At 41.8% G+C, this 22,362-nt stretch overlaps 1 non-coding gene across 1 annotated transcript; it reads right to left on the bottom strand.

Moving 5' to 3' along the window:
• Window positions 1-2,610: 2,610 nt before the first annotated feature.
• Window positions 2,611-2,685, bottom strand: Trnat-ugu (transfer RNA threonine (anticodon UGU)). Its single transcript has one exon. It is a non-coding gene; the product is annotated as a tRNA-Thr (tRNA).
• Between the last annotated feature and the right edge of the window lie 19,677 nt (window positions 2,686-22,362).

The raw sequence follows: 22,362 nt of genomic DNA, 5'->3' as shown, positions 1-22,362 counted from the left end.
AACTGTGTTTATAAATCGCTATAGTTGCCTTGGACTAACGACGAGCAAATATCAATATAACCTGTACGCTTTTCAAAGCTGTTATCCATGAAAAAGCCAAACTACGTATCGTGAACAAAATACAATTTAACACCGAAACAATGACATTAGCTGACAATGGGCACAGACTTTAGTCAATGGGCACTGTTGAAAATTTGTGCCAGATCAGGATTAGCACCCGAGTCCCCTGGTTACGAGGGAGAGGCAATGATCACTGTGTCCGAATTACACAGTGGTCAACAGAATAGCACGAACTGCCCGAGCATGCCGTTCTTTAGATCCAAATTCTCAATTTCTCCATAGACTGCTAATGCACTGCTCCTTGAACATAATCCTCCTCCCTTTAATTATACAGTACATGGCCAAAAAAACAGACACCGTATATATGCAAACTTGGCCTTACGAACATTGCAGACGTCGTCTATGTAACACACGTCAAACTTCAAAGAATTTACCAATTCGTTGCATTGTTTACTATAGACCACAAATCAAGTAACGTAAAAAAAGCACTGCGTCTATTGAGATCATGATTCAGAGTTAAAAAAAACTAATAAGTCGCCTACATACTACAGTTGCTGCCGAAAGAGGAGAACCATTATTTTCCCACAAAAGGAAATATAGTTAAAATTACGCTTCTATTTCGGTTAGTTTATGCGGTTACTAAAATTTGCAGTGAAAGTTACATAGTGGACTCTACCCTCCCCCCACCAGAAACGTAGTTATCGTGGCTGTTGTGAGACTTTTGTACACAGTTAGAGAAAGTGTGTTAAATGTGGCGCGGACGGAAACGCTAGGCTACGCTACAGGGCAATCTGCTCGCACAACGTTTAGTCGGCATTCATAATCGTTGGCGTAAACAACTCTCAATCAAATTACCACCTTCCAACCTAACTTAGATCTCGGTCTATACTACCAATCGGCCTGTCATCACAACCAAAAATTCATTGAGGGGGGTGGGGGGATTTCCTGTAGCTCTCTCTAATGTATCTCTAGGCAAAACTGCCAGTTTTGTCAGACTCAACAGCAAGATTTAGCAATGGTAAACACTTTTGAGACGGCTCGTAATTTTAGAATAGTCCTCTTCGTCTTACTTGGCATAAATTGTTCGCTGGCGTCCCAGCAGCTAGCTCCCTCAGTGTCTGCTTCTGTCATCGCACCACGCTAGTCTGCTGTTGTCCTAGCAGACCGAACGCACCGCACATCCGATACCTTCGGAACCACTCACTGGCCAGTTAGCAACTGAGCGGAACACTGTTTACATCGTGAAAGGAAAACTATGCAAAGATGTACACTTAAATGGCACGACTGAGTAGCACACACTCAGTAATATCTGAGGAATGTCCTTCGACACGCGCAGAACGAAAGTCTTCTCGCGAACGTACAGCGTCTCTGAAAAAAAATCTCGTGACTATATTCCGGCGTTACGGCCAGGTTCTCATACAAATGAGCAAAAAAGGGTACATTTGAAATTCTTTTTGAGACAATGAAAATACATTCGAAAAATCTGTTTGGGAATTACGAGTGATAATACTATGAGCTTAATTTTAGATTTTCAATAAAAAATGGCGCCCGTAATTATGATTTGATCAAGGGCCTGCGAGACTGGAGTACGCAGAGCGCGTGCAGTGTGGCACCTCATATGTTACCTGAATTCAAAAATGGGTAACATCAGTTGATACTACATTATTCCTCTGAAATTGAAAATGGATAACATCAGTCGATAAAACATAAAATTTATGGGAGCGTATACCTAACCGCAATGAAACAACCTTAAATTTAACGATACAGTGCTAATTCGAACTTTGAGTTCGATTTTTGAGGGTTTGTTTCACTCCTTATGCCTACACAAAAATTAGTTAATATTAACAAATGTCATATTATAGCTATAAGTTCCTAAGAAAAGTGTTTACTTTTAGGGGTCAGAGGTAGATGTTAAGAGAACGAACCACTTTTAATTTATGCTGCATGCCGTTCTGAGAAAATAGTTACCCGAAAAAAATGTGTTCAAAGTTTAGGGAAAACATTTAGTTATATTATTACTTCGATTTGCATGAACTGAGTGTTACATATATATTTTTAATGTCGCTGAAAACGAATCTGAAGTCAGATTTTCAATATTCAAAACAGCTAATCCAATACGGAGGGCAACCGATTATGTTTTGACCAATTTTTACCAAAAATGTATTTTCGTTATTTACGTTTAGTCTGCAAGTCAAGGAGTATTTATCAACCCTTCCTCTACCTCTGATTGTTCCTAGACAGCAACTTCCTGTTCTTCTTGGCAGGAAAAGCCGATCTGTCAAAGCTGGATATGCAGCACTCGGCAGCCTGCACTTGATATTCGTCCGTATTTTCGGTGAGTATGTTTGCATGCATTCTGCAGTATGAATCATTTTGAGCACGTGCGACACGGGACGAGTTATCATCTACATCTATATGGATACCCTGCAAAACACATTTAAGTGCCTGGCAAAGGGTTCATCGAATCACCTTCACAACTGATAATTAATTGAAACCCTCAGCTGCCGACAGGTGTTGTTGATATACTTCGATGGGGACAGCTGAAAAGTGTGCCCCTACTGGGACTCGAACCCAGAATCTCCTGCTTACAAGGCAGACGCTCAATCCATCTGAGCCATCGAGGGCACACATGAACAGCACGACTGCAGGAATTTATCCCTCGCACGCTTCCCGTGAGACTCACATCCCCAACCGTCCACAATCCGCATACGTAATGTACTTAATAGGTATTTGTCCATCCACTCATTACTGGCTCACACTAAGGTGACGATTCCCGTAAGAGTTCCGGCAACCTGTGCGCATTCGCACAGACGAAGGTCAATGGCTGGGTAACGTTTAACCATAGATATAAAGATAGTAACTGCTCTCGAAAGAACAGGCGCCACTGACGACCTTGCAACTCTTCTAGAATACATGATAGACCGGCCGATGTGGCCGAGCGGTTGTAGGCGCTTCAGTCGGGAGCCACGCGACCGCTACGGTCGCAGGTTCAAATCCTGCCTCGAGCATGGGTGTGTGTGATGTCCTTAATTTAGTTAGGTTTAAGTCGTTCTAAGTTCTAGGAAACTGATGACCTCAGATGTTAAGTCCCAAAGTGCTCAGAGCCATTTGAACCATCAGTCCCTATGTTTACACACTACTTACAGTAACTTATGCTAAGGACAACACACACACAACCATGCCCGAGGGAGGACTCGAACCTCCAACAGGGGGAGCCGCGCGAACCGTGACAAGGCGTTGGACACATGGCGGGTACCCCGCGCGGCTCATGGCAGCCGTGACACTGCTTCAAACAATGGACTGTAGAAACTTTTGTAAAGCACGGATTAAAAAAAAAAACTTTCTGTTCCAAGAGTCTAGACAAGTACACCTTTAAAAAATGCAACTACAAAGAAATTGAATTTTCGAACGTTTTGAATGAGAACCTGTCCTTATGGAACACCGTTGATCAAATGTCACAGGGATTATATACTCAGGTTTCACATGTGGATTAACACTTTCTAATCAATATCCGGAATGAGCAGGGCTTAAAACTTTGAAGAGTTAAATTTCAAGGGCCGTTCTCTTGTATGCAAATAGTTTCACAGTAGAAATTTCTCTAGTTTTATTTATTAATTTATTTATTTATTTTTTGCTGTAGGTAAAGAAGGATAGCATTGTGAGGAGGGGGAAGGGGGGGGGGGAGGAATCTTGCATCTCCCACCTTGGAATTCACAGTACAGAATTTTTATTCATTACGAGATTCTTAGCCACTTGCAGAAGTGATTTCGAGTGATTCTGCAAAACTTTTCCTTTAGCCAATCGTAGCAACTATAGGATTCCGTTCCTGCTGCATGACATGTCTCGGAACTTAAACTGACCAACTCATTTGCATAAAGAGCTAGCTTATCATCCGCTTCTTTACTTGCGTAGACCGTTCATGGTCTGCAAAGAATTTTTTTCTTTAATCGTTTTTTTATGTCTTGTATAAACTGCAACACTTTCTAAACTTTCTAAACTTAGCGCCGTTGAAGCATGGTCTTTTACTGAATGATCAAAAAGCAATGCTGACAGCTGGAGTCCAAGGTTTTTATTAATCAAGCCGTTTGTATTCTTGTGGTGATATCTCCGTACAGTCTTTCATTCCCTAACGCATATTTCTTTATATCTAATTGAGAAGTGAAATACCGGTTTTCATAGATGCAGATTTAAAATATTTTAATATAACGCAATAAATATTTCATTAAAATTTTCATCCCCTTATGCTCGAAGTTCCAAAACCAGAAAAACACGTAGTTTTTAAAAATTGTAACATATTAGCCGAATACGAATTGTCAGATATATTTAGCAATCCTTTCATAATGAACCATTTTCTGAAACATCTCACACCCTTTAGGGGTTGGGTTTTCAAAAACAATTAAACACGTATTCTTCTATTTAGAGCCGAGGAGCCAAATTCAAATCTTCATCCATTTAATTCTAAAAATGCTTTCATAGTGAAATATTTCATAAAACATTACATCCCCTATTTCACTCTATTAGTGAGTTAAATTTCCAAAAGCAACGAAACACATTTTTTTTACATCCAACCGAGATGTCAAATACCTATTTTCATAGATGTAGCTATAAAAATGCTTCAGTAGTTCTTTAATAATGATTTATTTTCAAAAAACCTTCACTAATTATTTTATCCCCCAATGGAAGAATTTCGGAAAATGCTAAAAACCTGTTTCTTTTTTGTATCTGACTGAGACACCAAATGTCAATTTTCGTACTTTTGTAGTTATAGCTTCAATAGGGACATAGGGACATATTTAAAAAAAAGACTTTCAACCCATGTTTCACCCCCATAGGAGTGAAATTTCGAACAATCTCTTCTTAAATGATGCTTTCAGCGTAAGATTTACACCTTCATCAAATTTCAAGTCCGTATACTTTGCAGGTTGGGCTGGAAGGCTATGGGTCAGTGAAACCTGTGCCCCTATTGCACCTTCTTGGAGGTTGTAGTTCCAAAAACAGTGAAACACGTAGTTTTCTATAACACAATATTCATAGATTTCGCTTTAAAAACTCTTTCGCACTGAAATACTTTCATAAAACATTACATCCTATATTCCACCCTCTTAATCGTTGAATGTATCAAAAACAGGTTTTCATATATTTCATGAAACATTTCATCCTCTGTGATATGGGGTATGGTAGTGACACACCAAAATCACAATAGTAATCCGTTGTAGTTGCTACATATTTTATTACAATCAAAAGCATTATAAAATCACAAGGCCAGATCAGTTGGACAAATAATAAATAAATTTCGTTAAGTGGAACGAGACCCGTAAAACTTGAAATTTGAATATGACTAGGTATATATACTTAGGTAAAGCTTTACTTAAATAGCACAAATGTCCATAAAATTCATAGCAGAACTCTCACTACTTGCAATCAGGGGAGAAACAGATTAAGCGTAAGAATACAGATATTAAACGTTCGGCTTGCCAACTTTCCTAAACAAAACTGTATAAAAATGACTAAAACAATTAAGGGGGTCCTTTAATTTTGACTAAACGGACCTTCAAATTTACTTACTCAGTTGATTAATCAACAATATTCTTAGAATGATTACAACTAGAACATGACTATATGACAATACCCTTAAAATAAGGTTGCTTCAATATTTCGTGTGAATTGGCGATAGACGCGAGCAGACCAAGGATTCAAATCAATACAAGAGATCCACGAGGCAGAGAATGACATGGAAATATACTCAACATGGCAATGCAATTGAACTTTGGATGCTATAGTTCAGCACCGGAAAGATGGAATCACGCAAAAGTGACAACATAACCCAAGATGTAAAGGAGAGGACATGGCCTCAAATATCTCTCTGCCGCCGTGGTGCTCTGCTCCCAGTATGCTAGCGTCGACCGCTGCCAGTTATCTCTAACACAACACACATCAAGAGCAGACAATTTTCTGAGACATAAACTACACAACCCTATCTGGAGAACAGGTGAGCAATACAACTGGACTGAAACCAATGAGCCTCCGTGAGTTACTTGGCCAGTGCCAGCCCTTAAACTTTGATTAATAAGATCGCTAACAATCATACCGAAGTTAAGATGACGAGACTTATCTCCAGGTTCGCCATATTAGTGGCAGAGACAATAAATTGGCGACGCTCTTATCCGTATGTTCGCGGCAGAGTCTGGGGAAGGCAAGGGCCACGTGGAGCCGGATCTGGGGGTCAATTTCCTTCTCTCCGAGACACCCGGCTTCTTCTGCGACTTAGCCGGCAAACAGGAGAGGACCCCGGGTGGGGACCGATTCGGCAGCAGTTGGCGGATGGCGAGGTCTTCGGGGGGTGGGGTTGGGGGGGGGGGGGTGTCTTGTGTAAAGGGGAAGACAACCGTGGTGAAGGGAAGGTCTGTATTCCACAGGAACGAGTTAGCATGGCACTCAGATATTTCCACGATTCGGCGGTAGTGGATCATTTGGGGTTCTACAAGACCTTGAACAGAGTTCGGGAACACATGTTTTGGCCCAACCTATATGGCGATGGCATGCGATTTGTTGGCAACTGTGTCCAGTGTAAGCGCGGTAAGCCCGATGTTGGGCCGCACAGAGAACTGCTACAGTCGGTTAGCGAGCAGTGTCCTCTGGACCGCGACTCAAAGATCGAAACATCGATCGACGGAAACTGGCGCCAGAAACGCACCAGCTCACTCTATTTCATCCCCTTAGGGGTTGAACTTCCAAAAACACGAAAATACGTATTTTCTTATTTGTAACCTTGAAGTCAAATACCAATTTTCGTAGATATAGCCTTAAAAATACTTCCATAGTCCTTCCATAATTTTTTATCTCAAGATAAAATGTTCACCTACTATTTCACCTCATAGAGGTTAAATTCCCAATAATACTGGAACACATATTTCTTTATTTCTGACCTAGAAACCAGATACAAATTTTCGTCTGCCTAGCTTCAAAATTACCTTAATAGCTACATGTTTCAAAAATCCTTTCATTTCCTGTGTATCCCCCTTAGAGGTGGAATTTCGAAATATGCAGTATAAGCGGTATAAGATCAACAACCTTTCCAAATCTCAAGGTTTATTTTCCTTGGCGGTCTGGACTGTGTGAATTTCATAGTAATGGCCTCCACACAAACACACACACACACGCACACACACACACACACACACACACACACACACCACTAACAATGCCACCACCACCTCCTGGGGAAATTTCTGCAGACGCCCTTGTTCCACTGCAGTCATATTTTGCCGACGACCTACATTTAGCAGCGTGGGAGGGATAGTGTCGTGCAACAGACAGTATACTCAGTAGACAACGAACTGTTCGTTGTGAAATCAGGGACATAGGAACCGAGACTGACACAGAAGGTGCTGAAGGTGAAGCACACTAGACTCGTGTCTACCACGGCTTCAAATAGTATCGATTTACTATGAACGGAAGTTCCGAAAAGTGAGCAAGTAATTTTACAGTAAATTCAGTACCGATGGTGAGGATATACAACGAAAAACATTTCTATAATATTTCAGAAATAATGAAACATTCCACTCAAGTCGCGCGGCAGAAAACGCAATGGATATGCTTGCACTTAAGACGGAAGGCCCCACGTGCTTACGCAGGCTTACGACAGATCGCAAAATTCGGCAGTAGGCGTAAGCCAACCTCTTGTGCTGCCATCTGTTATTGATGCCAGGCATCAAGGTCTCAGTAGTTCGACCATCCACTGGAGAGTAGTTGCTTTATAAGTACTCCGTCTTCAGGCCACGAGTGACCTACTGGGACAGCACCATCCGACCGCCGTGTCATCATCTGTGGAGGATGTGAACAGGAGGGGCGGGGATCAGCACACTGTTCTCCCGGTCGTTATGATGGTTTTCTTTGACCGGAGCCGCTACTATTGGGTCGAGTAGCTCCTCGATTGGCATCATGAGGCGGCCTGGATGATCACCCATCCAAGTGCCTTCAACGCCCGACAACGCACTTAACTTCGGTGATCTCACGTGAACCGATGCCACCTCCGCGGCAAGTCCGTTGCTGCAGATATTTTAGAGTAGTTGTTACGTTTCATAATTATCTAGTTTACGGGGAAAATGTAAAAAAGGCGATTGTCACCGAAGCTACAACTAATCTGAATTTCTGGTTAGTTATCAAGTGGTCTTATGTGCAAGCCTGATTTTTTCATCCTTTGCGGTGGGAATGATTCAAACCCGTCATGTTCTTCTTATGAGGTGTTCTATTTATTTTGCACACAATGATCGTTTGTAGTTGTGTTGAGTTACCACCTTGATAAATTTTTGGATGGCGCACGTATCATAACTGAGATCTGCGCTTGCGCTTAATGGCTGAAGGTCAATTAGCGTAATGAGTAGTAGCGAATGTTATAGTAACATGTTTGTAAATTATTTCAGGTAAATTACCTTAGTAGTGTAATATTATCAGTATACCAGTACAGTATGTGGGCCAATTACGTTAGTCATGGAATACTATCCGTATAAGACTATGTCACGTTGATGTCCCGGAATTTGCTTCAATTTTGGAATCCACGAAAGAACTGGAAATTTTCCTTTACACAGCTTTTCATATAATTTCTATTACAGTGATTCAGTCTTGTCTGTCACTCGACTTTTCTGACTGTGAAATAAATTCTATCGCTCATGTGCTTATTACCTCTTCGTGTTTCCATTTGCCGATATTGCGCATAAACACATACATATCTCAACGTTGCTATGTACATTGATGGAACGACACACTTTTCTGTGGCGACACTGCAGTTTAGAGATAGAAAAACCGATCAGTTAAAACGACATGGGTATTTTAGTTCTGAATAACCGATGTCTTTCGGTATTTGTTTGCTCTCGGTTATAACAAGTTTTTTTTTTATATTTTCCTGATAACCACGTAAAAACAGATATACCAATTAGCCACAGTTGTCGTAGTAAAATTTTTAGTTTTCAAATAAACCTTTTTTAAAAAAGACGAGTAATTTTTATTCGTAAGATTTCCATAGCTCTTAAATACTGCGTTATTACAGAAAAAATGGGAAAAGTGATGTATGCCACTTTAATAACACTGCTGATAGAAACGAGCAACAAGTGAATTGGTCCAACATTGCCGAGACAATACTGTGCCTGTTATACAAGCAGTGCGCGAGAATGGACGCAGTTTCTCGCTGTTGTCGAACGTCAGTTGTAACACAGAATGGCACCATCTGGAAGCCTGGAAGTATTTTACGATATGCAGTACGAGTGAAGCACAATGGTCGATTTGGTCGACTTGCGACATCATACAAGGAAAAAAGTTAAAATTTTACAAATCATTCATAGTTCGGGATAAAAATAGAAAGTGCCTGATCTGCTGCCTGTGTCTACGTTATCTGCTTTTAGCCGTTAACAGAGAAATTAAAACGAAAAAGAGAGTTCTCCTGCCGCAGTTTTCACTCTTTATCGCTGGATTATACGTAATGCCCGCATAGTGCTGTGATAACCGATTTAAATATAATTTTTGAGCAGAGTTCTAAAAACTAAAATCAGTAGGATAATACTGGCAGTTTTCTGTGGTATAGAAGTACTCGCTATATTTTGAGAGAAACAGCGAACAGCGGACAAAGTTTTATTGGACTATTTAATTTAAAGAAATTAGAATTATATTAATACCGTCAGTTGCTCACGGGCGTTGATAAATATCAACGTGGAAAAGTGAAAATGTGTGCCACGACCGGGACTCGAACCCGGGATCTCTTGCTAAAATGACAGACGCTCTATGCATCTAGGCCACCGAGGGCACAGTGTATGGTTCGACTGCAGGGACTATCTCGCGCACGCCTCCTGCGAGACTCACATTCTTACCTTGAATGTCCATACACTACAGTCGTAGAGTCCCACTCCAACACACTCATTCCTCGTGGAAGACATGTCCATATCCATATAAGTATATGGTTCTGGCAACACCAGCCATGACCTTCTTCTGTGAAGATGCACAAGTATTCCCCGAACTGTTACGGGACTTGGTAAGAATGTGTTCCACGAGTAATGAATGTGTTGGTGTGGGACACTACGAATGTAGTGCGTGGACATGGAAGGTGAGAATGTGAGTCTCGCGGGAAGCGTGCGCGAGATAGTACCTGCAGTCACACTATCGTCTGTGCCCTCGGTGGCTCAGATGGGCAGAGAGCCTGCCATGTAAGCAGGAGATCCCGGGTTCGAGTCCCAGACAGGCACACATTGTCACCTGTCCCCGTTGATATATATCGACACCCGTGAGCAGCTGACGGTATTAATATAATTCTAATTTCGTTCTGGACGGCTGCAGGTCATCATAAATGTATTTGACGTTTTGATTCCATTTATCAAGAAACTGAGAAAGTAAAAATTTTTATCTTTGTTTGATTTCTACGTTTACAAGAGGAAATAATGTAAATAAAATACTGAAAATCGGTTATTACAAGAACTGGTATTGTGACGGGCTTTAACAATTAGGTTAAAGTGAGGCTGGGAAACTGATAAGAGCCGAAAACCAGTTGTTTGAGCGATAACCGACATTCCCACTGCTGTTGTGAGTGGTAAGATTGACGCGCAAGGACATCTAGAACAGTTTCTCAGAAAGGTTACTGCAACTCTGATGTTCTCAAAATGAACGGGCCAGCCATTGGCGTCCGCGAGGGGGAAGGGGAGGGGGAGGGGAGGAGGTGGGGAGGGGAGGATAGGCAAAAGGGCACTTTCACCCGTCGCCCCTAACCATCCTTGGAATCTGGAGTAAAGAGTTTTTATTCGTTAGAGTATACTCATACTCTTCCAGATAAGAATTCTCCACAATACTGCTAAACCTTAGCTTTGACCAGTTGTAGCGCTTATAGAGTTAGGGTCTTGTAGCTTGATGCACCTCGTAACTGACCAGCTGATTTGTACACAGAGTGCCAGTCTCAGAATCATGCACTCCAGCCCCGACGCGCCTTCCCCCCTCCCCACCACTGGAAATATTTCTGCAGACTCCAGTCTGACACTGTGCATATATTTTGATAACATCCTGGTTTTAATAGCATCGAAGGAACAGCATTGTGGAGTAAAGGGTAGACCTAGCACAGACCACACCATTCACAATGAAACGCATCACTTAGTAGATGGTGAAGTACTTTGAAGCTAGCCAGATAGAAACAGAACCTCCTGGCACTGTATCTAACCCAAATTCTAATCTTACACTAATCTCTTGTATGTACCTACCACGCCCTCAAAGAGCCAACGATTTACTATTATCAAAAGTTCCGAAAAATGAGGAAGAAATTGACCCACACTTTTTTCCGTTGTTCATTATTTCGATTACCCCATAAAGGGAATGGACTTGTAGCCACAGGTTACACAAGCGATAAATGGTTTAAAATACATAAAAAGAGATGACAATAGGAAACGATTTTTAAAAACACAATGATGCGGCTTTTACGATTTTTACAGGAAAAAAAATGGATGACAAAATAAAGGTTTTTCAAAAATATGCTGGTGGACAATATTGGGGATTTTTTATCTTTATAGATGACTAGCGGAAAAGCTTGGTGTTGACCAGGCATTTATTTACAGCTGTGCGTCCACGTCCGTACTATGCAGCGTCTGGCCTTGTCCTGAGTTTTTATGACATATCTCCTGAAACATGTGTCGTACAATGATATAATTTTGTAGGTGCATTCAGCGTCATATGCGGATACTGTCTGCAAAATTTATTGCGAATATAGTAGCAAAGAAGTAACATATTTAAATGTCACGAATGCTGTGATCCCCACACACTTGGGTGCAACCAATGTACACAGGATGCTTGGCTCGATCATTATGGCTACCATCACCGCTGGTCGAAATTGGACCAGCTGTGTCGACGTAGTGAAAATATAAATGTGCATAACATGGTAAACGTCCATTCTTTCCAGCCATCAGACCTGATCTACGATCAAAAATATCATGTAAAAGTGGTAGGGGCAACGGCCTTGCCGCAGTGGATACACCGGTTCCCGTCAGATCACTGAAGTTTAGCACTTTCGGGCGTGGTCGGCACTTGGATGGGTGACCATCCGGGCCGCTATGCGCTGTTTCCATTTTTCGGGTTGCACTCAGCCTTGCGATGCCAATTGAGGAACTACTCGACCGAATAGTAGCGGCTCCAGTCAAAGGAAACTACCACAACGAGTGGGAGAGCCAGCTCCTCCTCCACCCTCAGTGAGAATGACGTGGCGGTCGGATGGTCCTGATTGGCCACTTGTGGCCTGAACACGGAGTGCTTTCTTAAAGGAGTGCTCCCTACATAAAACTGACAGTCTTGACTCAGGGACTGTCCACGGTAAATGCTGCATTGGACCTACGAATACTATTAAAATAACGGTTTGAGTTCTCTTTAGTTGTCCAATCATCTGAAGTGAGTCCTTATTGAAGTAAGCTGAAAAATAGATTTTATGTTAATGGCGGATAAATTTTATGTTAATGGCGGCAAATTAACTTTACCCTAATGACACACAAGGTCAATGCCGTTCCATCACGTAAAGTATTCTCAGATCGAAATGTTTTGCATTACCAAATCTCCAATGTAGATCCATCATACCGCAATTATAATTCTCAAAATAATTTGGAGCTACGTTCAATGCATATTTAAATGCATCTTTCAAAACAATACCAGAATTCTCATTAGATCATCATTATCAGTGCCTAGAGTATTCCAATTATTTCGTCTACCAAAAACCGCGTCTCACTATGGCTTTTTCAGTACGCTGTTTTGTTTTCCACTGCTGACAATAGAAACGATCTGGCAGATGTGACATTGTAGATGTCCAGTATGCGTGTCTTAATGCAAATAAACCGTCTGGAACATTTACCCTTGAACCTCCCTAGAATGGGATTTCATGGAACGTTATTACTTTCCTGTGTCCATTTCTATCACACCAGCTGATCGCCACGACTGGGGAGAGTGAGGAGGGGGTGGGGTGAAAGTTGGCAGCACTTTGAGTGGCAGAAACCTCACGTTTCCGTCATTTCTTTTCATAATGACGTAGTGCCAATTCGTCACATTGGACGCTTTTCTCTCGGAAACGTTTACATTCATCGTCTGGATATCAATGTCGCCTTCTGAGGTATGCAGTCGCACCACTCTGTACGAAATAGGTTCTAAGCTGATGCAGTTGACAAGTAACGTCGAAATATATCGTCACCTCGAAATATATCGACACCTCGAAATAAATCCACACCCAGAAATAAATCGCCAACCCGAAATAAATCGAAACCTCGAAATAAATCGACACCATGAAAAAAATCGAAACTTCGAAATAAATCGACACCTCCAAAAGACAGCTACATCGAAATGATTAGATATCCCGAAATATATCGACATCTAGACGCATTTCAGCTTACCATATAGATCGATATCTCGAATCTCACGGACCTCTCGAGATAAATCGAGGTATAGAAATATATCGATATCTTGAAATATATTGGTACCTAGTAATATAAAGATATCTCTAAAAATACAATATCTAGAAATTTATGGATTACTTGAGATATAGAGGTTTCTTGAAATATATCGATATCTCGAAAGGAATCGATATCTGAAGTACACCGATAAATGGAAATATATCGATAGCTCGAAATAAACAGACAACCCGATTTGTTTCGGTATATCAAACTAAATCGATATCTCGACATAAACGGATATTTCGAAATCAATTGATACCTCGAAATAAATGGATGCCTCAATATAGATAGATTTCTCGAAATAAATCGACATCTCGATATAATGAGTGCTTCGACATAAGTCGATATATCGAAATGAATCGATAATGGGAAAGAATGGACGTCTTGAAAAAAATCTGTACCCCTAAGAAAACGATTCTCGAAATAAATAGGTATATCGAAATATATCGCTATCTCGATAAATACCGATATCTAGTGGTCGGATATATGTTTCAAGTTGACTTGACATATCAGTATAGTTCGATATACATCAAAATACTTTGGATTTTCAATATACCGATAGACTTCTAGACCTCGGGGAAAAAATCGCCGATCCGACCTCAGTGCAAAAACGCAGACCTAGGGAAAAAACGGCGACCTCGGGGAAAAACGCAGACCTCGAGGGAAAAACGTCGACCTCGGGGTAAAACGCCGACCTCGTGGGAAAACGCCGACCTTCGGAAAACTGCCGACCTCAGGAAAAATCCAGTTCCATTAATTTACACAGACACTAATGTATGTCACCATTAGGTTCTCAAAATACAACCAAATTCCTGGTATTTATCACCTCACACAAAAAGTGGTCGTGACAGAAAAGTCTCGTTCTTTAGAAAGTTTAGAATGAGATGTTCTAAATATTGCAGTTTATCCATTTACAATAATCTACAAGCACTGCACAATGAGAAGAGACTGTCAACCACAGCACTTTGAAATAGTGGACAGCCAGGAAGACAGAGGTTGCATTGCTGTTTCTAATCCTCTGGTGCTTGAGATTTAGAATCCAGGATTGCCTCGAATGAGAACAGCAATAATGGATGTCCTGCACCAGTGTAGAACTTACTCTGGAACTCCACAGAAAATCACAAGGCACAATTATATCACATCATTCTCAGCAAACTACAGAAGCCTCTAATGGACGTAACAACGTTGTCACCTCCTTCACCAGTGAAAGATCTTAGTAGCTATTGAGTCAAGAGTAGGTGGCCAATTAATAATTTGTTGTTCAAAGCTAACTTCAGTGTATATGGGAATACTCAGTGGACATCTTTAACCATCATATTTTACTGTCTAAGATATGTCAACTTCTCAGACTATAAGTATAAGCAGAGCTTGGTCTTTCCCAATCCGAGATTGTTTAGAATGGGTATCAAGGGAATCAGATCCACTGGGCATTTAGAGCAACCTGCTTTAAACAATATGAGCAGGCAGTAGACACAGACACAGAATTTGGAATTTCTCTGTGAAGTGGTTACCTTCATCGTCTGAAAACTTATGTTGTGTGCTGCGCTATGTGGAGGTACTAATAGCAACACAGTAAAACACAGAAGAAGCTTATAAGTTGATGTAATCAGCCAGTAAGAAGCAGTAAACTTTAAGTTTTAGTAATCGATTATTGACTTATTATCCGGCTTTGGTGCCTTGACATTACCGACGACCTTAAGATTTTGCATGAAGAGAGGCCTAAAAGCCACGTTACACGAGAGAATGTGAAAAGTGTTCATATGTAGTAAAAACCTAAGAAATAAGCCCGTTTTCGTCATTTGCTATCAAATCGACGTATTGCCAGAGCGTTACAATGGCAGCTTTTCTCTCTGAAACGGTTACATTTATCGTCTGCAAACTTATGTCGCGTGCTAAGGAATGCTGAGACACTAAAAACAACACAGTAGAACATAGAGGAAGCTTCTAGGTTGATGTAATTAGCCCGTAGGAAACAGTACAATTCAGGTTTTAGTTATCGATTAGTTGGGAGCTCCAATGTTAGGCGCGTAATGGGGCCCCTTAGGGATACGGCGGCTAAGGAGGGGAAGAAATCCAGTGTGCACTTCGTGTGCATTCCGGGAGGAGTCATTCCTGATGTGGAAAGGGTCATTCCGGATGCCATGAAGAGCACAGGGTGCAGCCAGCTGCAGGTGGTGGCACATGTCGGCACTAATGACGTGTGTCGCTTTGGATCAGAGGAAATTCTCTCTGGATTCCAGCGGCTATCTGATTTGGTGAAGGCTGCCGGTCTTTCTTACGAGATGAAGGCAGAGCTGACCATCTGCAGCATCGTTGAGAAAACCGACTGCGGACCTTTGGTGCAGAGCCGGATGGAGGGTCTGAATCAGAGGCTCAGACGGTTTTGCAACCTTATTGGCTGCAGATTCATTGACTTGCGCCATAGGCTGGTGGGGTTGCGGGTTCCGCTGAATAGGTCAGGAGTTCACTACACTCAGCTGGCGGCTACACGGTTAGCGGAGGCTGTGTGGCGTGGACTGGGCGGTTTTTTAGGTTAGAAGGCCTCGGGAAAGTGCGGGATGGGCTGCAATGTCAAAGGGTGCTTGGCAATTACAGGACGTGCTTGGATCAAGGAACAGTCGGAATTATAGTTGTAAATTGTTGTAGTTGCGCTGGAAAAGTCCCTGAGCTTCAAGCGCTAATAGAAAGCACAGAAGCTGATATCGTTATAGGTACAGAAAGCTGGCTAAAGCCTGAAATAAGTTCTGCAGAAATTTTTACGAAGTCTCAGACGGTGTTCAGGAAAGATAGATTAGGCAGAATTGGTGGTGGAGTGAATGTGTCTGTCAGTAGTGGTTTATCTTGTAGTGAAGTCGAAGTAGATACTCCGTGTGAATTGGTGTGGGTGGAGGTTATACTTAAAAGCCGAATTAAGTTAATAATTAGCTCCTTCTACCGACCCCCAGACTCCGATGATACAGTTGCAGAACAGTTCAGAGAAAGTTTGAGTCTCGTAACAAATAAATACCCAACTCATACGGTTATAGTTGGTGGGGATTTCAACCTACCCTCGGTTTGTTGGCAAAAATACTTGTTCAAAACCGGTGGTAGGCAGAAAACGTCTTCCGAGATTGTCCTAAATGCATTCTCCGAAAATTATTTCGAGCAGTTAGTCCACGAACCCACGCGAATTGTAAATGGTTGCGAAAACACACTTGACCTCTTGACCACAAACAATCCAGAGCTGATAGAGAGCATCATGACTGATACAGGGATTAGTGATCACAAGGTCATTGTAGCTAGGCTCAATACCATTTCTTCCAAATCCATCAGAAACAAACGCAAAATAATTTTATTTAAAAAAGCGGATAAAGTGCCACTAGAAGCCTTCCTAAAAGACAATATCCATTCCTTCCGAACTGACTATGCGAATGTAGACGAGATGTGGCTCAAATTCAAAGACATAGTAGCAACAGCAATTGAGATATTCATACCTCATAAATTGGTAAGAGATGGAACGGATCCCCCGTGGTACACAAAAAAAGTCCGAACGCTGTTGCAGAGGCAACGGAAAAAACATGCGAAGTTCAGAAGAACGCGAAATCCCGAAGATGGGCTAAAATTTACAGACGCGCGAAATTTGGCACGTACTTCGATGCGAGATGCCTTTAATAGGTTCCACAACGAAACATCGTCTCGAAATTTGGTAGAAAATCCGAAGAAATTCTGGTCGTATGTAAAGTAGACAAGCGGCAAGACGCAGTCAATACCTTCGCTGCGCAGTGCCGATGGTACTGTTATCGACGACTGTGCTGCTAAAGCGGAGTTATTGAACGCAGTTTTCCGAAATTCCTTCACCAGGGAAGACGAATGGAATATTCCAGAATTTGAAACACGAACATCTGCTAGCATGAGTTTCTTAGAAGTAGATACCTTAGGGGTTGCGAAGCAACTCAAATCGCTTGATACGGGCAAGTCTTCAGGTCCAGATTGTATACCGATTAGGTTCCTTTCAGATTACGCTGATACTATAGCTCCCTACTTAGCACTCATATACAACCGCTCGCTCACCGATAGATCTATACCTACAGATTGGAAAATTGCGCAGGTCGCACCAGTGTTCAAGAAGGGTAGTAGGAGTAATCCATTTAACTACAGACCTATATCATTGACGTCGGTTTGCAGTAGGGTTTTGGAGCATATACTGTATTCAAACATTATGAATCACCTCGAAGGGAACGATCTATTGACACGTAATCAACATGGCTTCAGAAAACATCGCTCTTGTGCAACGCAGCTAGCTCTTTATTCGCACGAAGTAATGGCCGCTATCGACAGGGGATCTCAAGTTGATTCCGTATTTCTAGATTTCCGGAAAGCTTTTGACACCGTTCCCCACAAGCGACTTCTAATCAAGCTGCGGAGCTATGGGGTATCGTGTCAGTTGTGCGACTGGATTCGTGATTTCCTGTCAGGAAGGTCGCAGTTCGTAGTAATAGATGGCAAATCATCGAGTAAAACTAAAGTGATATCAGGTGTTCCCCAGGGAAGCGTCCTGGGACCTCTACTGTTCCTGATCTATATAAATGACCTGGGTGACAATCTGAGCAGTTCTCTTAGACTGTTCGCAGATGATGCTGTAATTTAACGTCTAGTAAGGTCATCCGAAGACCAGTATCAGCTGCAAAGCGATTTAGAAAAGATTGCTGTATGGTTTGTCAGGTGGCAGCTGACGCTAAATAACGGAAAGTGTGAGATGATCCACATGAGATCCAAAAGAAATCCGTTGGAATTCGATTACTCGATAAATAGTACAATTCTCAAGGCTGTCAATTCAACTAAGTACCTGGGTGTTAAAATTACGAACAACTTCAGTTGGAAGGACCACATAGATAATATTGTCGGGAGGGCCAGCCAAAGGTTGCGTTTCATTGGCAGGACACTTAGAAGATGCAAGAAGTCCACTAAAGAGACAGTTTACACTACACTCGTTCGTCCTCTGTTAGAATATTGCTGCGCGGTGTGGGATCCTTACCAGGTGGGATTGACGGAGGACATCGAAAGGGTGCAAATACGGGCAGCTCGTTTTGTGTTATCGCGTTATAGGGGAGAGAGTGTGGCAGATATGATACACGAGTTGGGATGGAAGTCATTACAGCATAGACGTTTTTCGTCATGGCGAGACCTTTTAACGAAATTTCAGTCACCAACTTTCTCTTCCGAATGCGAAAATATTTTGTTGAGCCCAACCTACATAGGTAGGAATGATCATCAAAATAAAATAAGAGAAATCAGAGCTCGAACAGAAAGGTTAAGCTGTTCGTTTTTCCCGCTCGCTGTTCGGGAGTGGAACAGTAGGAGATAGTATGATTGTGGTTCGATGAACCCTCTGAAAAGCACTTAAATGTGAATTGCAGAGTAGTCATGTAGATGTAGATGTAGATGATTTATTAGACGGCTTTGGTGCCAGTGAAATAACCGACTACCTTAAGATTTGGCATTAAACAAGGTCTGGCAGCCACGTTACACGAGAGAATGTGAAAAGTGTTCATATGTACTAAAAACCAAGGAAATCCGCCCGTTTTCACATCTGCTTTCGAATCCACGTAATGCCAGATCGTCACATTGGCCGTTTCCTCTCTGAAACGGTTACATTTATTGTTTGCATAGCTATGTGGCGTGCTGCGGTTTGCGGAGACACTAAAAGCACCATAGTAAAACACAGAAGAAGCTTTTAATTTGGTGTAATAGCCAGTAAGAAGCAGTACAATTCAAGTTTTAGTTATCGATTATTGAATCTTTAGCCGGCTTTGGTGCCTTGGACATGAGCTAGGACCTTAAGATTTGTCATGAAGGGAGGTCTGGCAGCCACGTTGCACGGGAGAAAGTGAGAAGTTTTTATGTGCAGTAAAAACCTAAGAAATCCGCCCGTTTTCGTCATCTGCTTTCGAATCGACGTAATGCCAGATCGTCACATTGGCCGTTTTCCCTCTGAAACGGTTACATTTATCGTGTGCAAACTTATGTCGCGTGCTGCGGTATGCGGAGACACTAAAAGCACCATAGTAGAACACAGAAGAAGCTTCTAAGTTGATGTAATAGCCAGTAAGCAACTGTACAATTGAAGTATTAGTTATCGATTAGTGAATTTTTAGAAGGCTTTAGTGCATTCGACATGAGCTAGGACCTTACGATTTAGTATGAAGGGAGGTCTATGAGCCATATCGCACGGGAGAATGTGAAAAGTGTTCACATCTAGTAAAAACCTGAGAAATCCGCCCGTTATCGTCATTTGCTATCGAATCGAATTAATGCCAGATCGACACATTTTCCGCTCTTCTTTCTGAAACGGTTACATTTATCGTGTGCCATGCTATGTCGCTTGCTGCGGTAGTCGGAGACACTAAAAGCACCATAGTAGAACAGAGAAGAAGCTTCTAAGTTGATCTAATAGCCAGTAAGCAGCTGTACAATTCAAGTATTAGTTACCGAGTATTGACTTTTTAGATGGCTTTAATGCATTGGACATGAGCTAGGACCTTACGTTTTAGTAAGAACGTAGATCTAGCTGCCACGTTGCACGGGAGAACGTGAAAAGTGTTCACATCTAGTAAAAACCTGAGAAATCCGCTCGTTTTCGTCATTTGCTATCCAATCGACTTAATTACAGATCGTCACATTGGCCGCTCTTCTCTCTGAAACGATTACATTTATCGTGTGCAAAGCTATGTCGCGTGCTGCAGTATGCGGAGACACTAAAAGCACCATAGTAGAACAGAGAAGAAGCTTCTAAGTTGATGTAATAGCAAGTAAGAAGCAGTACAATTCAAGTTTTAGTTGTCAGTTATAGACTTCTTAGATGGCTTCAGTGCATTGTACATGAGCTAGGACCTTAAGATTTAGTATGAAAGGAGGTCTAGCGGCCACGTTGCACGGGAGATCGTGAAAAGTGTTCATATCTAGTAAAAACCTGAGAAATCCGACCGTTATAGTCATTTGCTATCGAATCGACGTAATGCCAGATCGTCACATTTTCCGCTCTTTTTTCTGAAACGGTTACATTTATCGTGTGCAAATCTATGTCGCGTGCTGCGGTATGCGGAGACACTAAATACACCATAGTAGAACACAGAAGAAGCTTCTAAGTTCATGTAATACCCAGTAAGAAGCAGTACAATTCAAGTATTAGCTTTCGATTATTGACTTTTTAGCCGGCTTTGGTGCCTTGGACTTGAGCTTGGACCTTAAGATTTTGCATGAAAGGAGGACTAGCAGAAGCGTTGCACGGGATAATGTGAAAAGTCTTCTTATGTAGTAAAAACCTGAGATATCAGTCCGTTTTCGTCATTTTTTATCAAATCGACTTTAAGCCAGATCGTTACATTGGCCGCTCTTCTCTCTGAAACGGTTACGTTTATCGTCTCCAAAGAAGTGTCACGTGCTGCGGTATGCGGAGACACTAAAAGCACTATACTAGAACACATAGGAAACTTCCAAGTTGATGTAGTAGCCAGTAACACGTAGTTAAATTCAAGTTTTTGTTATCGATTATTCACTTTTTAGCCGGCTTTGGTGCCTTGGACACTGAGCTAGGACCTTAAGATTCTGCATGAAAGGAGGACTAGCAGCCGCGTTGCACGGGAGAATTTGAAAAGTGTTCTTATGTAGTTAAAACCTGAGATATCCGTCCGTTTTCATCATTTGTTATCAAATCGACTTAAAGCCAGATTGTTACATTGGCCGCTCTTCTCTCTGAAACGGTTACATTTATCGTCTGCAAACTTATGTTGCGTGCTAAGGAATGCGGAGACACTAAAAACAACACAGTAGAACACAGAAGACGCTTCTAGGTTGATGTAATTAGCCCTTAGGAAACAGTACGATTCAGGTTTTAGTTATCGATTATTGATTTATTAGCCGGCTTTGGTGCCAGTGAAATGACCGACTACCGTAAAATTTGGCATTAATCAAGGTCTGATGAGCCACGTTACACGAGAGAATGTGAAAAGTGTTCATATGTACTAAAAACCTAAGAAATCCGCCCGTTTTCGTCATTTTTTGTCGTATCGACTTAAAGCCAGATCGTCACATTGGCCGGTCTTCTCTCTAAAACGGTTACATTCATCGTGTGCAAAGCTATGTCGCGTGCTGCGGAATGCGGAGACACTAAAGCCACGATAGTAGAACACAGAAGAAGTTTCTAAGTTGACGTAATAACCAGTAAGAAGCAGTCAAATTCAAGTTTTAGTTATTGATTAATGACTTTTTAGCCGGCATTGGTGCCTTGTACATGCGCTAGAATCCTATGATTTTGCATGAAGGAAGGTCTATCAGCCACATCGCACAGGAGAATGTGGAAAGTGTTCACATCTAGCAAAAACCTGAGAAATTCGCCCGTTTTCGTCATTTGCAATCGAATCGACTTAACGCCAGATCGAATATTGGCAGCTCTTCTCTCTGAAACGGTTACATTTATCGTGTGCAAAGCTATGTCGCGTGCTGCAGTATACGGAGACACTAAAAGCACCAAAATAGAGCACAGAAGAAGTTTCTAAGTTTATGTAATAGCCAGTAAGAAGCAGTACAATTCAAGTTTCAGTTGTCGATTACTGTCATTTTAGCCTTCTTTGGTACCTTGGACACGAGCAAGGACCTTACGATTTTGCATAAATGGAGGACTAGCAGCTGCGTTGCACGCGAGAATGTGAAAAGTGTTCATACGTAGTAAAAACCTGAGATATCCGTCCGTTTTCGTCATTTGTTATCATATCGACTTAAAGCCAGATCGTGACATTGGCCGCTCTTCTCTCTGAAACGGTTTCATTTATCGCTTGCAAAGCCATGTCGCGTGCTGCGTGCCGCGTTGCTATTG

This window comes from Schistocerca gregaria, unplaced genomic scaffold (genome assembly GCF_023897955.1).
Source record: "Schistocerca gregaria isolate iqSchGreg1 unplaced genomic scaffold, iqSchGreg1.2 ptg000418l, whole genome shotgun sequence".
Taxonomy (NCBI): domain Eukaryota; kingdom Metazoa; phylum Arthropoda; class Insecta; order Orthoptera; family Acrididae; genus Schistocerca; species Schistocerca gregaria.
The sequence above is the reverse complement of the archived record's forward strand: the minus strand, read 5'-3'. Positions and strand labels throughout refer to the sequence as shown.